Source organism: Myodes glareolus, chromosome 18 (assembly GCF_982192425.1).
Source record: "Myodes glareolus chromosome 18, mMyoGla1.1, whole genome shotgun sequence".
Taxonomy (NCBI): Eukaryota; Metazoa; Chordata; class Mammalia; order Rodentia; family Cricetidae; genus Myodes; species Myodes glareolus.
The window spans coordinates 68565507-68582502 of NC_142043.1; the positions used below are offsets into that span (position 1 = coordinate 68565507).

The 16996-nt window shown below is 43.8% G+C and overlaps 1 protein-coding gene across 1 annotated transcript in view; it reads left to right on the forward strand.

Moving 5' to 3' along the window:
- The window catches only part of LOC146890884 (HLA class II histocompatibility antigen, DO beta chain-like), a 295550-nt gene that overhangs the window by 18947 nt on the left and 259607 nt on the right, over positions 1-16996 (forward strand). The window lies entirely within an intron of this gene.

Sequence of the window (16996 nt, forward strand, 5' to 3'; positions counted from 1 at the left end):
ATTTCAACTAAGGGAGTCATATTAGAGTTTACAGGAAACTTGATTATATATGGGATCCCAGGTCCAAGGAGAGATCCCCAGATTGTTCTCTGGACAGAGGAGGGGGTGCCTGAACCAGCCTTGGCCCGTGACCATACTGATGAATATTTTGCTTATCACCATAGATCCCTCACCTGGCGTTGGATGACGATACAGATGGAGGCCCGCGTTGGAGCACCGAACTGAGCCCCCCAAGTTCCAAACGAGGAGCAAAAGGAGGAAGAAAATGACGAAGGACTGCGAGGGATACTATCACCCACTGATACAAGGGGTCGGATCTAATGAGAGTTTACCAAGGCCAGATGGACCGTGACTGAAAGAGCATGTGATCCAACCAGATTCTCTGAATGTGGTTGGATTTTCTGAATGTGGCTGGCCTGCAGTCTTTCCGAGAAGCCATTGACAATGACACTGGGACTGGTTTCCTCTGCATATACTGGATTTTTGGGATCCAGTCTGTTTGGATGCTCACCTTCCTGGACCTGGAGTGAGGGGGGAGGAACTTGGACTTCCCACAGGGCAGGAGACCCTGACTTCCCTTGGGGACAAAGAGGGAGGAGGAGACGGAGGGGGGGAGTGGGAGGGCGTTGGGAGGAGGGGCGTAAATGGAAACTTTTTATAATTTAATAAAATTACTAAAAGAAAAAAAAAAAAGAAACTGAAACTTGAGAGATGGCCGAAGAGATGGCTAAGGATACTTGTTCTTGAAAAGAACCTGGGTTCACTTTCCAGCTCCACACAGTTGCCCACAGGTTTTTAATTCCAGAACTCAGGGGTTAGGGGCAGGAATTTCCTGATTTTGAGACCAGCCTTGTCTGCAGAGTGAGTTCTAGGACAGCCAGGACTACATAGAGAAACCCTGTCCAGAACAAACAAACCAAAAGTATTTTTTTTTTTGATAAATGAAACAAAATGTAACATGCTACAGTATTTAAGGTGTTTCCATCGGCAGTGGTCACAGTGTTTCCATCGGCAGTGGTCACAGTGTTTCCATCAGTAGTGGCCACAGTGTTTCCATAAAGTGACAGAGTCACACAGAGCAGAAATGAAGAGAGAGCTCAGGTCAGTGGGCTAAAGATTTTATCTTGAGAAAATAGACATGAGATATTAGTTTTAGCTCAAAGGAAAAGAAGAAAGGAATAACAAAACAGAGCATAAAGTTGTGGTATGGGAATCAGAGACAGTAGAGCAGAAACCCAATTGCTTAAGAAATCACTAACATTTGCAGAGGGTCTCTGTGTCTGTCGGCTGTGTGATGTTTCCTAGTTCTCAACGAATGCCTTCCTTTAACTGCTGATCGTCTTTGGTTTTTGAGATTTCTCTGTTGTCCTGCTGCCCTTTAGTTTTTGTTTTGTTTTGTTTTGGATTTTTAATTCTTTAACTGGCAGAGAAATGAACCTAATCAAACCCCTAGATGGATCAAGACTAACCAGAAAAAAAGAAAAACACATAATATCAAGAGCGAGAGAAGGGGCACAATCACGTATTGTGCAGAGACATCTATGAAAATCTTTATCTCTATGTCAGATGACTCAGATGAAATGGACATACCTCCTGTAAAATACTAAATGCTAAAGCTATGGCCACCCAAGATAGCAGACCAAGAGAAAATAGTTTTGTCTCCACAGATATGTTGAACTTGTACTTATAAACGTTCCCACAAAGTCAGCTCCAGGCATGGGTGTTTTCGCTGGCAAAGTCTACCAGGCATTTAAGGAAGACTTGGCATCACTGTAAAGGGAAGAGGAGTATGTCCTGGTCACTGTTTGAAGCCATCACCATGCTTACACAACAAAAAGAAAAGAAAAGCAAGAAAAATCTATAGGCAAATGTCTCTCATGACTATAAATTTGAAAAATATTTATGAAAGTTTAACACACCAGGTGGTATGTTGACACAAACCTGTAATTATAGGACTGGAAAGTCTGAAACAGGATAGCAAGTTCAAGGCCAGCCTGGGACATATAGGGAGAGCCTGTCTCAAAAAACATTTTTTATTACTCTTTTTATTGAGCATTTTTCTCTGCTCCCCTTGCTATCTCTCCCCTCCCCTTCAGTCTCTCCCAGTTCTTGTCTTTTTCTGCTTCCCATGTAGATTAGATCTTTGTAAGTCTCTCTTAGTGTCCCAACTGTTGTCTAAGTTCTCTGGGATTGTTATTTGTAGGCTGGTTTTTTTTTGCTTTATGTTTAAAAACCACCTATGAGTGAATACATGTGATAATTGTCTTTCTGTGTCTTGATTACCTCACTCAAAATGATGTTTTCTAGCTCCATTTATTTTCCTGCAAAATTAAAGATATCATTATTTTTTTCTGCTGTGTAGTACTCCATTGTGTAAATGTACCACATTTTCCTTATCCATTCTTTGGTCGAGGGGCATTTAGGTTGTTTCCAGGTTCTGGCTATGACAAACATGCTGCTATGAACATAGTTGAGCACATGTCTTTGTGGCACAATTGAGCATCCTTTGAATATACACCCAAAAGTGGTATTACTGGGTCTTGAGGAAGGTTGTTTCTTAATTTTCTGAGAAATCGCCACACTGACATCCAAAGGGGTTGTACCAGCTTGCATTCCCACCAGCAATGCAGAAGTGTTCCCTTTTCCCCAGAACCTCTCCAGCATAAGTTGTCATCAGTGTTTTTGATCTTGACCATTCTTACAGGTGTAAGATGGAATCTCAGAGTTGTTTTGATTTGCATTTCTCTGATGACTAAGGATGTTGAACATTTCCTTAAGTGTCTTTCAAACATTTTAGATTCCTCTGTTGAGAGTTCTCTGTTTAGGTCTATACTCCATTTTTTTTATTGGATTATGTGTTCTTTTGTTGACCAAATTCTTGAGTTCTTTGTATATTTTTGAAGATCAGACCTCTGTCTGATGTGGGGTTAGTAAAGATCTTTTTCCATTCTGTAGGCTGTCGTTTTGTCTTGTTGACCATGTCCTTTGCTTACAGAAGCTTTTCAGTTTCAAGAGGTCCCATTTATTAATTGTTTCTCTCAGTGTCTGTGCTGCTGGGATTATATATATATTTAGAAAGTGGTTCCCTGTGCCAATGCGTTCAAGTAAACTTCCCACTTTCTCTTCTATAAGGTTCAGTGTGGCTGACTTTAGGTTGAGGTGTGTGATCCATTTGGACCTGAGTTTTGTACATGGTGATAGATATGGATCTATTTTCATTCTTCTACATGTTGGTATCCAGTTATGCCAGCACCACTTGCCAAATATGCTTTCTTTTTTCCATTTGATATTTTTTGCTTCTTTGTCAAAAATTAGGTGTTCAGAGATGTGTGGATTGATATCTGGGTCTTCTATTCAGTTCTATTTGTCCTCCTGTCTGTCCTTATTCCAAATACCAGGCTGTTTTCAACACTGTAGCTCTATAGTAGAGTTTGAAGTCAGGGATTGTGATGCCTCCAGAAGTTCTTTTATTGTACAGGATTGTTTGGGCTATCCTGGGATTTTTGCTTTTCCATATGAAATTGAGTATTGTTCTTTCAAGGTATGTGAAGAATTTTGCTGGGATTTTGATAAGCATTGCATTGAATCTGTAGATTGCTTTAGGTAAGATTGCCATTTTTACTATGTTAATTCTACCTACCCAGGAGCACGGAAGATCTTTCCACTTTCTGGTATCTTCTTCATTTTTTTCTTCAAAGACTTAGAGTTCTTATCATACAAGTCTTCCACTCAAAAAACATTTTTTTTTAAAAATAAATCAAACACACACACGCACACACACACATACACACACACACACACAGATGCCCACTATACAGCATGGTTTATCAGAGTGTTTATAAGGAACACAAGTTTGTTTTAGTACCAAAAGCTCATTGGTGTAACTCACTACCTTAGATAAAAACCACAGAAAAATTATCACCTCAATATTTATATGTATGTAATATGTATGTATGATGTATATATGTATATATGTATACCTAAAAGACATACATTCATGATGCATTTTCTTAACAGGCAAGGAACAGAATAAAGTGTAAATACATATGAACAGCGTACCCTGACACCGAACTTTGAAACAGAAATATTAATACATTTTCTCTAGAGTCAGGACTAAGCCGGTTCATGTGTTTGCTCTCCACACAGTCAGTATAGCACTGAAGGCCACACTGACTGCTGTAAAAAACAAGAAAAACCTGAGTGTGCCCTTCAGAAAAGACAAAATAATCCTGTCACTATTCACTGAAACAATGAGACTACCCTGTGAGGACAGCCAAACTTTTTATGTTTGATCACATGATAATTGTTTAGGTTATGTGATTTAAGACAATATTGAGGTTTTTATGAAGACATTCAATAACCGGCCTAGACACATCCAAAAGAAAGTGTTGTAGCCATCCACAGAGCTCATACATTACAAAGCAGGAGACAGTTGACTGGATTTGGTCAGCGGGCCACTGCTTGTCAGTCTCCTATATAAAATGTCTTACAGAGTACACATTAAAAAATAATGCAAAAGAAATGCTCCAGAACACAAATTCAACACTGGCGGTCAACTTTATATCCATGTAACTATAATAAAATACCAAAATTAAAATGTATAGTTTTTACTGATGAAGTACCACCCAAGATATAAAATATCTAGGGACACCTGAACAAACAATGAACCCAATCCATGTACTGAAAACTCTGACACAGGACTGAGGAAACTCATAGACTATTAATGGAATGGAAAGATGAACCACGTCCATGGGGAAGAGCCCGTGTGCTGAGGGCTAATTCACTCTTGATTTATGCGTAGACCGGGCACAGTTTCAACATAAAGCTCTGTGGCTTTATTGAGGAAGCTGATCAGTTTACATGGGAAAGGAAGGGATGGAACAGAAGGAACAATTTTCAAAAAGAATAAGGATGGAGGTTTAGAATACTTGATATTTAAGACTTTTTATACAGTTATTTAATACTTTTTATACAGTTACATCAAGACAATGTTATATGAATGTAAATATATGTGTATGTGTGCTACATTTATGCCAAATATAAGTATATAATAATCCTTTGATAGAAATGCCTGGAGAATTTAGTGAGGAAATTTCTATAGTGTATGGTATTGAATAATTGAATAATTATTAATTGAACACCTATGTAGAAAAATGGAATCTATACTGTATCTCACATAAAAGTTAGTCAAAGTGGATCATAGCTGCACAGGCGCCAATGTGAAATGTCTACCACAGGGGCTGCAGAGATGGCTCAGAGGTTAAGAGCACCGACTGCTCTTCCAGAGGTCCTGAGTTCAATTCCCAGCAACCACATGGTGGCTCATGGCCATCTATAATGAGACCCGGTACCCTCTTCAGGCATGCAAGCATACATGGAAGGAATGTTGTATACATAATAAATAAATAAATCTTTAAAAAAAAGAAATGTCTACCACAGGGGCACAATTGGACATTTGGTCACCAGTTAGGGGTGCACCCAGCAAGCCAAAAGGGGTAATGGTGCTTCAAGACTGGAAGTACGCAAGAGACTGAGGATGCCAGGATGCCAGGCTCTCCATCCCTTCCCTGAGCCCAGGGAGAGCAGGGATGACTAAGTGCACTGACTTCAGGTAGGAACCGGAGGTGAGGACCAGTGATGCTGAAGAGAACTCGGGTGCCCCAGTGGCTACAGAGGGATCTACAGAGGGATCTACAGTTCGTGCCAAGGAGGGTGAAATGGGTCACTAGTGGAAGACCGTGCTGCCTGATGACAGCAGGAAGAGGAAAGATCTGAATGACAGAAACCAGGGTTGGAATTTTTGTTGTATGAACATGCAAACCATCCGAAATGTGTTCACTGTGGAAACTGGGCACCAGCTCACAGATGACCGGGTAGCTGCCAACTGTATGAGCTGATCTCAAGGACTCTGTGATGAAGACATGACGGATACAGGAAGCAGATGGAGAAGGAGGAGAGTCCTCCTCTGGCCTCCATGAGCATCTGCACACACGTGACATTCACTCAACACAGATACATGTACATAGAAACAAATACAAGTAATAAAACATCAATGCTAAAATGTTTTAAAAATAATCTAGAGATTTTGATTGTTTCTTTAAATCTTAGAGTATGACACATCTTCCCTTAGTACCCCATCCCACAATCTGTAATTTCCTAATAACCTCACGTATCTCTTGTTTTATGCTGCTTTCCCCTAGCTGCTCTTCTGGGCTTCTTGCTGGCAGGCTTGGTGACTTAGTCTGCCGGAGACCGGTGATGCTGCCTCACACTGCTCTCTCATTGGCTGGGTCAGAAACCACTGCCTGTAAAGCCTCTTTGTCATCAATGTCTCTATTTAGCTTCAGTGGTAAGTGTGAGGCCTGAATGTTAGCGTTTGGGGGAAGGGAAACCTCTGTGGAAAGTCCCCTTGGACACATGCCTTCCGGAGTGTCTGCTCTTGTGTCTACAAAATGACATGGTTTACAGGGGAGACAGTGGGGTCAGTGATAGGACTGGGGGGACACAACCCACTCTAAGTCACAACCAGATCATGGACCCTAATCCCAGGGTGGTCTCCATTAGCTTTGGTAGAGGTGAGGATTCAGTGAGGTCACTGCCTCAGTGTGCTTCCCTGTGAGAAATCTAGGAGACAGTCTTATGCTGTTCCTGGTCTTGGTCTAACCAATGAGAAGGCAGAGCTGTGGACCTTTGTGAGCGGCTGATTCTCACACAGGATTTCATGGTTTGCTCGGTATGAGAAGAGAGCTGGGGTCAGGAGAAACAACTAAGCCACCTTGTCTTCAAGGAGTTCAGAGGGCTGTAGAGGGCAGGCAAAAATGACTTCTGGTCCAGTCCTTCATTCCACTCAAAAACAAAACCCAAATGAAACTTGGCTTCTTTCTGTCCCGTGTTCTTGGATCTGGGACCCTGTTCCCAAACCCACAAGTGTCCTTTTGGGTCAGACATGCGGGCAGCTGTGTTACCAGGCCCTGCAGCGATAGCAGCATCTGGTGTCTCACTGTTGCTGTTCCTCATCTACTCTGTTTTTCCATTTCTATTGTGGGGAGCGCACCTCTTGCCAAGAACTTGCTGTGCGCTTACAAATACTGACTCCCTGAGTGAGGTACTGAGACAATCACCATTCCCATTAGGGGTGAGGAAGCTGGGGCAGAAGGGTAAAGAACCTGTGTGAAGTCACATGAGTGAATGACGAAACCACAGTTGGCACCAGGCAGTCTGGTTTCAGAGGAGACATGTTCACAATCTGCACCATGTCTTTCGTTGTTGGTGAGTCAGTCTTTCATTCACGACTCACAGGAGATGATTGTATGAGTCTGCCTCGACTTCCCTCCATCTCCCCCCAAATCCTGCACAGATCCTGCTTTAGGGAGTGGAAATCTGCACTGTTGCTGCTGAGTGCGCTCTGTCCTCTCAGGTCCCTACGGTGACGTCTGTGCAGATGGCTGTGAGGACAGCTCTGTGTCCTCAGTTGTTACAATGTCTGGTGTCTGATTATCAGCTGCCCCATGAATACAGTCAGATACTCTAGCAGTAAGCATAAGCCTGCAGGCATGACCTCACATGTACACAGCAATGACTATGCAGGTCGGGAACCCGAAGTTATACTTATCTTTTTTCCTTTAGATAGGGTCTTATTCTAAAGCCCTGACTGACTTATGTAGACCAGGCTAGCCTTGAGCTCACAGAGATTCACCTACTCCTGCCTGCTGAGTGCTGTGCACTGGCAGACCCAGCTGTACTTACCTTATTTGGAAATTTAAAGGAACTGACACCATCTAAACCTAACAAAAACCGTGTTTTCACAAAAGGAATTAATCATGACTAATTTAGGCTGCGAGATGCCGGGACCATGTACAACACCTGCTCCTTTGCTTCTCCCTCCCTGGAGGGGCCGCCCTCTCTCGGTTTTCCCATCTCAGCTTTTACATCTTCCAAATTGATGGCACTTGGTTCATGTGGTAACATGGGAGACCCTTGCCTTCCCCATTCTTTCCACACCCCTCCTTAGACAGGCCTTGGAGCACTCTGGTTCTGCTCAGCAAGGCCACAGGCGTCCCCGGGAGGCTCCCTCTGCCCATCCTCTGACTGCAGGGCTCTGCCATCACTTTCTTCAGCTCTCAGGCTTCAGATGTCACTCGTTTCTTTGCTGCGGTGACAGAAACATTCTGTGCTGGGAGAAAAGAGTTTATTTTGGCTATGGTCCTAGCAGAACAGAGCCCTCCATGGCAGGACGGCACTGCAGAAGGCAGGAATGGTGTGGTAACAGGCAGGGGTGCTGGTCAGCAGGAGCAGGAAGCTGGCTGGCTGATGGGGACTGTGTGTCCTGGTTTCCGACCCGTATATAGTGTTTGTCCAATGGGTCCACAGATGAGGCCAAATCTCACTCGGCAAGGACCAGCAGACTTCAGGACAGCACAGAACAGTGCTGGGACCACGCAGCCTGCATGCTCTCTCCTCTCTTGTAATATTGATGATTCTTTGGCTGGTTTTAGTGCCACTTTGTCAGTCATGCCTGGGACAGATATTTCCATTTCCTGGAAACCCCATTGCTTCGCAAATATTTTCCCCTAAAAATTCTTTGGGCACTGATGCTTCTCAGGTTTCTCCTTTGGGGACACCAGCTGTCATTTCAGACCCTGGGAGCTGTTCTAATTCAGTGCTGACAGGATTGGAGGTAGATCACACTTATTTCTGTAAATGTGTTTTGAATGGGATTTTTGTTCTTGAAAATGTGTGCCTATGTCAATCACTTTTTAGTTTTGTAAAGACAGGATGTACCTGGCTTGATATTTGGCCAAGCTAGCAAAATGATGTGTTGTTTTTGGTTTAACGATATTTTGATGTAAAAGTTGGGGAAAATCTTACTTGACATATTTGTTTTTTTCTGCAGGTTAACCTTGGAGTATGAAAAATGTGCTTGTTTTTGGTGTATAAATAAAGATGGCTGAAGCTATTCAGGGCTGGCCACTTCTGTGAAACTCATCTGTGGTCAGACACTTCATTTCTTCACGCCAGTGGCCCTTCCCTGACTCAGGGCCTGTATCCAGGTTGCAGCTGGATCATTGCATCTGGCCACATTTTGATCTACATATAGGAAGCAAAGAGAGAAAGAACAGGAAGTGAGGTGAGGCTCTACACCCTCAAAGGCCACCCCCAGTGACATGCTTCCTCCCATAAGACTCCACTCGGTAAGAGTTCTATGACTTTTCCAAACAGCACCAGCTGTGGATAATTGTTCAAATCCATAAACCTGTGCGCACATTTCTTATTCCAACCACAAGATGGTAGCTGAGGCAGCCGTTAACTTCTCTCCCGAGCTCAGTGCACCCCTGTGATCGGCTTTTCTTAGATGTTACAGTTAGTAAATAGGTCCTAGCCAGACTCCTCTCAGGGAAACACCTGGAGGCAGAGCTGAAGCAGAGTCCATGAAGGAACACTGCTTACTGGCTTGTTTCTCATGGCTTGCTCAGCCTGCTTTCTTATATAACTTAGGACCATGCCTGTGGTTGGCAACACTCAAAATAGGCTGGGCCCTCCCACATCAATCATTAATAAAGAAAATGCCCTGTAGGATGACCTAGCATTAGACCTTAGTCTAATGCTAAGGAGGCACTTTCTCAGTTAAGGTTTCCTCCTCCCAGATGACTTAAGCTTGTATTGAGTTGTCAATAATCCATCGAGCACACACATATTCTATTGTCCTCTGTTTATCATTTTCCCTCCTCTGGCTAAAGATTTTCATTTCCTTTCTAGTGATCGCCTAGTTTCATAACCTACCTACTATCCCTACATGTAAAAATTAAAATCTAATGTCCCACGCTACCGTCTCGCCAGCAAGAACCACGCGGGACACTAGGATTCTTCTGCAGAAAAGCTTTAATGCGTCTTGAGAGAGAGAGAGCATAAGCTAACATGTCGGAGACCCAGGACGAGGTGAACCCAGCCCTTATAAAGGAAACAGTCCTCGCTTCGAATGTGTCACTCTTGGATTGGTCCGCTGCCCCAAAATCCCAGATGATGCCTCGGGAGTAGGCGGGGATGCAGTAGTGGAAAGTTACCAAACACGTGTGCGTTACCTTGTTCACCTGGCGGTGAAACCGGATGCCAGCGCCATCTTGTAATGGAGTATGTGGTTGTGGTCCTCTACAATCTAAGATCCTCATATGAGAGAAAATCTGTGCCATTTGTTTTCCTGGACCTGGGTTCTTTCATTTAATATAGCAATCCCCAGCTCTATCTATTTTTTTTTTACAAACTTCATGATCTCAGTTTTCTTTATGTAAGAGTACAATTCATTGTGTCTATGCACCACATTTTGTTTGTCCGTCTGTCACGATGGACATCTGGGCTGCTCCATTTCTTAGCTACTGAGAACAGTGCAGCAATAACCAAGGTCTGCAGACATCTCTGTGGTAGGACTGGGTCCTTTCAGGTCACACCCAGCAGTGGGGTAGCTATGCCATATTATAGTTTTATCTTTAGCTGTTTGAAACCCTCCACACTGGTTTCCATGGCAACTGCACTGATTTGCACATCTGCCCACTGTAAACACAGGTCCCTTCCTCTCCAGCATTCGCTGTCACTTGTTTCCTGGTTGGTGGTCGTGACCGGGGTGAGATGGGGTCTCAGGGAAGCTTTAATTTTCATTTTCTGATGTCTAGGGGTGTTGAACACCTTTTCATATATTTGTTGGCCATTCTGTGTCTTCTTTTTAAACTTCTTCACTCAGTGCTCTCTCTCCTGCTTGTTTATTGGAAGACAAGGTTTTCTGTTGTTGAATTTTATTTCTAAAGGACATCCCACATTTGCTTCAGTCCTGGTACTGTAGCTACTTCCTTCAGCCAAAGCACCCCTTCTCCTCTAGGAGGGCCTGGCATGTGACAAAAACAGAACCCCTTCTGTGTCACATGGCTCTTCTTGTCCTGTGTATATGGACTGCTGACCGTATGCACCTATTTTCTTCCTTTTTATTTTGAAAAGCAATTTTTATTGAAGAATTTGGAGGGACAGTTTCTTATTATAATAGCAATAATGCTGATATTGAATGTTGTAAAGAACAGAGTGGGGCAGAAATACAACAGTGTTTGGCTGGGAGGGGACAGGCCAGGGCGACAGCTGGAGAAGTAAGAGGACAGGAGCTAAGAGAAGAGCTCCTGTGAGCAGGGTTGCACTCCCTGTGCAGGGCCCTCCTGTCACCAATGCCTTTGAACAGCACAGCACACAATGAATTCTTATTCTTGTGTCAACCTAGGTGATCCCTGGCTGTCCAACCCAGCCCTAGTGCTGATGCTGCTCCGTGCCCATCCCCCACTGCTCATATGCACCCTTTTCCTAGGGGAAATCTTTTTTCTTAGCCTCTCCCTCCTGTAGCATGAAATCTAATTGGTTTTATCAATAAGAACCTGGAGTCAGCTATCAGGAGTGAAAGTTGAAAGATCAGAGAAGCAGAGCAGCCAGTCACTAGTTCTTAACTCTGCTTCAGATTGAAAGGGAAATCCTGTCTCTAGGAAACCTCAGACTGACCATAAACTCCCGTCTCTTCCCACCTTTAATTCCTTCCTCTCTACACCTTTCCTGTCTCCACCTCCCTAGAGCTGGGATTAAAGGCCCGTGACTCCCAAGTACTAGGATTAAAGGTGTGAGCCATCACATCTCGGCTCTGTCTCTCTTTTAGAGTGAATCAATTTCGGGTAGCCTAGGGTAGCCTTGAACTAACATACCTGTCTGCCTGTGTCTTTTAAGTGTTGAGATTAAAGGTGTGTTCCACCACTGCTATGGCTAACTAGAGGCTTAATTCCACACTCTGATCTTCAGGTGAGCTTTATTTGTGAGATCACAAACATAATCTCACCACATCCTCCTCATCCTCCTCCTACCCTACTGCTCCTCTTTGCAACGCCAGGTTAGTTCTGACTGACAAAATACCATAGCTGCATCTACATTGTAACTTCCCACAGATGGGAAGAAAGACAGTGCAGCACTCTTACTGCGGAGCCATCTCTCCAGTCCCTGCAAACAGTGTTTCCTGTGTTTCTCTTCACAGGGTTTCATCTTGAAGAAACTGCTGTAATTTGTGAGAATTTACTGGTGCTCACACTTTGCCAGTTTGAGTGGAGCAGAAAACCATACGTCCTTTGTACACCCTACTTAGTCATTGCTCTGTTGCTGTGAAGAGACACCATGGCCACAATAACTCTTATTTAATTTAAGTATTTAACTGGGGCAGGCCTACAGTTTCAGAGGTTCAGCCCATTGTCATCATGGCAGGCAGCATGGCGACACACAGGCAGATATGGTACTGCAGAAGTAGCTGAGAGTTCTCCATCCAGATCTGCAGGCAGCAGGAAGAGAGACTCTGGGCTTTTGAAGCCTCAAGCCCATCCCAGTGGCACACCTCCCACAACAAGGTCACATGTCCTATTCCTTTCAAACAGGCTACTCTCTGGTGACCAAGCATTCAAATCTACGGGGGGGCCATTCTCATTCAGATCACCACACCCATTTACAGTAGAAAGTTCTCAGCATTTCCTCGCTGTAAGTGAGAACTGTGTAAGACACTGTGAAAGTTCTGCTTCACACACAACACAATTTAGAAATTGCAAAGGAAACAGAAGGCTTTTACACTTAGATGTCACTATTTGTTCCGTTGTTCTTTTCTTCTTCAAACATTCTTTTGTTTTTAATTTGTGTGTGTGTGTGTGCACGCACACACATGCTCTCACACACATGTATGTATGTATGGGTACCCTTGGAGGCCAGAAAAAGGCATTGTCCCCTTGGAGCTGAAGCCAGATGCAGCTGTGAGCCAGCTGATACGGGTGATGGGAACCAAGCTTGGGTCCTGTGTGACAGCAGCATGTGTTCTTAAGCACGGAGCCATCCTCCAGCCCACCTTTCAAACACTCTGAAAGTCCCCTTCGATCTTTTACAGATGCTTGGGTAAGTTCCTTTTGCCATCCTTTTGTGGAAGTGCTGGCGGTCACAAGTTCTCACAGTTCATTTTTGAAGGGCGTCTACATGACACGTGTGTTTCTGAGTTCACAGTTTGTTTCTTTCAGCACATGAAGACATGGTACAGTTTCATTTTGGCTTCAATAAGAAATCCACTGACATCTGAATTATTTTCTCTTCATTGTGTACATTTTCTCTTGTTGGTTCCCAATTTTTAAAGTTTGATTTAGGTTTTATAGGTTTCGTTATCATATGTCTTTCTAGCAGAGATTTTGTGATTAGTCTGTTTGGTTCAGTTCTTCTTAGCGAACAGGTAGGTATATGTTTTTGGCTAAATTTGGGAATGTGTATTAGTCAATTTTCCATTACTATAACACATGTAGACAAAAGGTTCTTTAGGCTTAGACTGTTTGGATGTGTGGTGGCACAGGACATCGGGTGTGAGCACATGGCATGGGGAGCCTGTCTACTTCATGGCTAGGTGAAGAGAAGAGAGAAGGAGAGCAGGAGGGAGGGGAGGAGAGAGGAAGAAAGGAGGAGAGAAGAGTTGAGAGATCCACAACCCATGGTTCCCTTCATCTCTCCCTGACTAAAAAGCTCCCAGTGGGTTTCACCAACAGTTCCACTATCTACCAAGAGCATCAAGCTGGAGACCAAGCATTTGGGGGGCATTCCAGGCCCACACTGTAGCAGGGCATGTTAAACTATCACCTCCCTGAGTCCTGTTGAGCTTCATTTTCTCTCCAGAATTCCAGTGACAGAAAAGTTAGATCTTGTGTCTCAGTCTTGCTGGTCACTGGGGCTTTTCCCCCAGTATTTTTCTTTATCTCCTTGGTGCGGGAGAATTGTCTGTATTATGTCAATCATGTTTTAAATAAACGCTGATTGTCCAGGCAGGAAGTATAGGCGGGAAAATCAGACAGGAAGTAGAGGTGATGCAATGAGAACTGGAGAATTCTGGGAAGGAGGAAGCTGATTCCACCCAGTCCTGCAGGATGTGACCTGCCAGCTGAAAAAGGTACTGAGTCATAAGGCTAAAATAGATCAGAATAATGGGTTAATATAAGTCACAAGAGTTAATAAGAAGCCTGAGCTAATGGGCCAATCATCTTATAACTTATGGAGACCTCTGTGTGATTTTCTTTGGGACTAAACAGCTGTGGGAATCCGGCAGGACAGAAAACCCCAACAAGCAGACCCCCTTCATGCTACATCTCCTGGATTGGGTTTTCTGTTTATATCTTCTAGTTTGGTCTTCTTCACCCTCTGTCACTCCATTTTTCTGTTAGCCCACCTAGTAAAGCATGGTCATTGTACTTTTCAATGTCTCTAATTTATACTGGTTTTCCTTTATGACTTCTGCTTTTGCTGGTTGCAATGGCTTCTTGAGGCTATTTTATAATTGTTGCCTTAAAATTCCTTTTGCACAATTCTAAATGAGTTTAATTAGTACTTAGAATTCTGGGTTAGATTTAAATTTAATTTAACGTGTGCCATCTTTCAGTTAGCATACATGTTGTCATACTGGACTTTCAGTATTTTTCTTCTGTGTTTTTTAAGACTGGGTTTTTCTATGTAGTTCTTGGTGACCTGGCACTTGTTGTTAGACCAGGATAACCTCAAACTCCTGGTAATCCTCCTGTCTCGGCTTCTGAAGTGCTGGGATTACAGGTGTGAACCACCACACCTGGCAATTATTAGTTTTTAAAAGCTGCAACCTGGACATTTACCTGTCATGCTATGAGACTCCGTATCCTGTTTATAGCTTTGACTTCACCAAGTTTCTTCTTTCTTCAGTAGATTTTGGTAGTTATCAGCATCAGTCTATGAGGCTCCCTGTTCAGAGGTTTCATCCTGTGGTCCCTTGGCCCCATTTCTTCAGTTGGTAGCAAGGCAGATCATTATGGTGAGACACAGAGGGAAAGAAACTGCTCATTTTATGGCAGCCTGGAAACAAAGAGGGAGGAAGGGGCCAGAGCCTCTGTGTCCCCAACACACTCAGTGGCCAGTTTCCTCCTAGTCTCCACCGACTGAAGGCTTTGTTGCCCCAGTAATGTCCTGAGCTAGGAACCAAGCCTCTGATATGGATTATTGGTACCCAGAAGCTGTATAGGAAAAAGGAGGTGTGTGAGGTTATCATGGATCACAGGGACGTTCATGAATTATATCTGCCTCATGCAATGGCCTGCGACATGCATTCCTTCTGTCAGTAAAGTTGAACCTTCTGAGCTGAAATGACTTTTCTGTGCTTGCTCTGCTGCCCATTTGATTCTTGGAATTTTCTAAAATGTGACTTAGAGAAAAAACTGCATAATAATGAAAGACATATTTTATATGTATAGCAGAAGTAAATATATCTCATTGCTCAAGAGTTGAATAGTGGAAATATGTAAATAACTTCAAACAGACTAAGGAAAACTTGGGAGTAGTTACTTGATGTATTTTTTAATTAAAGGGAAACTCAGGAGCATCCTTCCTTCTATATTAATTCTGGTGTTAAGAGCCACAGGGCCCTGCAGGTCCTCTTGATTCCTTAAGTGGACACAGTAGAGTCCTGGGTGAGCCTTCTGATGGCAAACTGACTACTTGTTTAACATTTAAGCCCATTGATCAAGTACTGATTCCAGGGGATGCTGGCAGAGGAGAGGATTTCTTTCTGAGTTCCCTAAAAGAAGTCTACAACTTTTTTTCTTCTACGCCTCTGGAACTGAAGATGTCTCCTATAGAACCATGGCTAGTATGGACAGCAGTTTTGCCTTCTGCAGCCAGATGGAGTCTACCCTGTTCTCATTCATAGTGTCCTGTCTTCACAGAGCCCTACAGTGTGATTCAGGGAAGGCATTGTGGGATGAGGTTATTAGGACAGTAGTGGGTGACTGTCCTGTGTGACACAGGAGGGACATAGACTCAGCTGAAGACTCTAGTTAATGCTGGGCTAGGTGGAAGGAGCTGGCAGAAGACAGAGGCACTGACTTCCTAATATGATTTTAGCCAATCAGAAAAAGATTTCTAGTGACATTTGTGTTGCCAGATAAAAAGCCTGTGTGAAGAGGCCTGGGAGAGCTGGGAATCCCCTGTGTGATGTAAACTTCCCTCCACTGTCCCAGGACAAAGCTGAAGATCTTCCCCCTTAGGAAGGAAGTAGGAGAGGCTGAACCCTCATCTTATTGTGTGGAGGTCTGAGGTGGGGGTGCGGACACCAAGAGCATCCATCTCCCAGGTCCCTGTATGACCATGTTTGTCTGCCGACTGTTCCATACTGATTTTGATGATCCCCCTTTATGTTCCCTGCATAGGCTGAGGGTGGTGTCCACCCTGAGCACCACAGCTGCTGGGAGCCCAGGGCCGTCCCTCTCTGGTTCTCCACATCAGTGTGTGCAGTGTGGGCCCCAGCAACGCTACAGCTCACCTGCGCTGCCAGAGTCCTCATGGGACATTCTTACTGCCCCGTCTCTACCCCTTTACCTTTTCCCTGGTCAAGTCTGCTTTCTGGTCCTGCCCCTGTTTAACTAGGATCTAAAACGATAGAGATAGCACCATTGAGCGAGGGAGAGAGACTTAGTATTTAGTCACTGGTGTTTGCCAGGCACTGCTCCAGCTGACTGATAAGTATACTTGCTAGTGTGTGCGCAGACCTGAGCAGACAGGGTGGGAAGCACACACTGATCACTGACACTCGGGCTGGCACCATGTGACAAGCCTGTGAGCTGCCTTCCTGAGATTGCTGCTTTACATCTTTGGCTTTTTGACCTTGAAACTCAAGGTGTCTGTGTCTGGAAGTCCTAAAAGGTTATGGAGGTTGCCTTTGCTGACATCAGTGGACCTATTTCATGGTTGTGGAGGATTTAAACAGCAGAAGAATTTGTAAAAGTTGGATTAATTAACTTCTCAAGTATTTTCATTGGAATATCATAAATGCAATAGATTCCTCCATGAGGAAGATTCCTGAGCCAGCAGGGCTGGGCCACACACTGACCTGCTACTTCCAACACTCACACTCAGCAGTTCTCATTATTAACCACATCACATCACTCTTCACTGT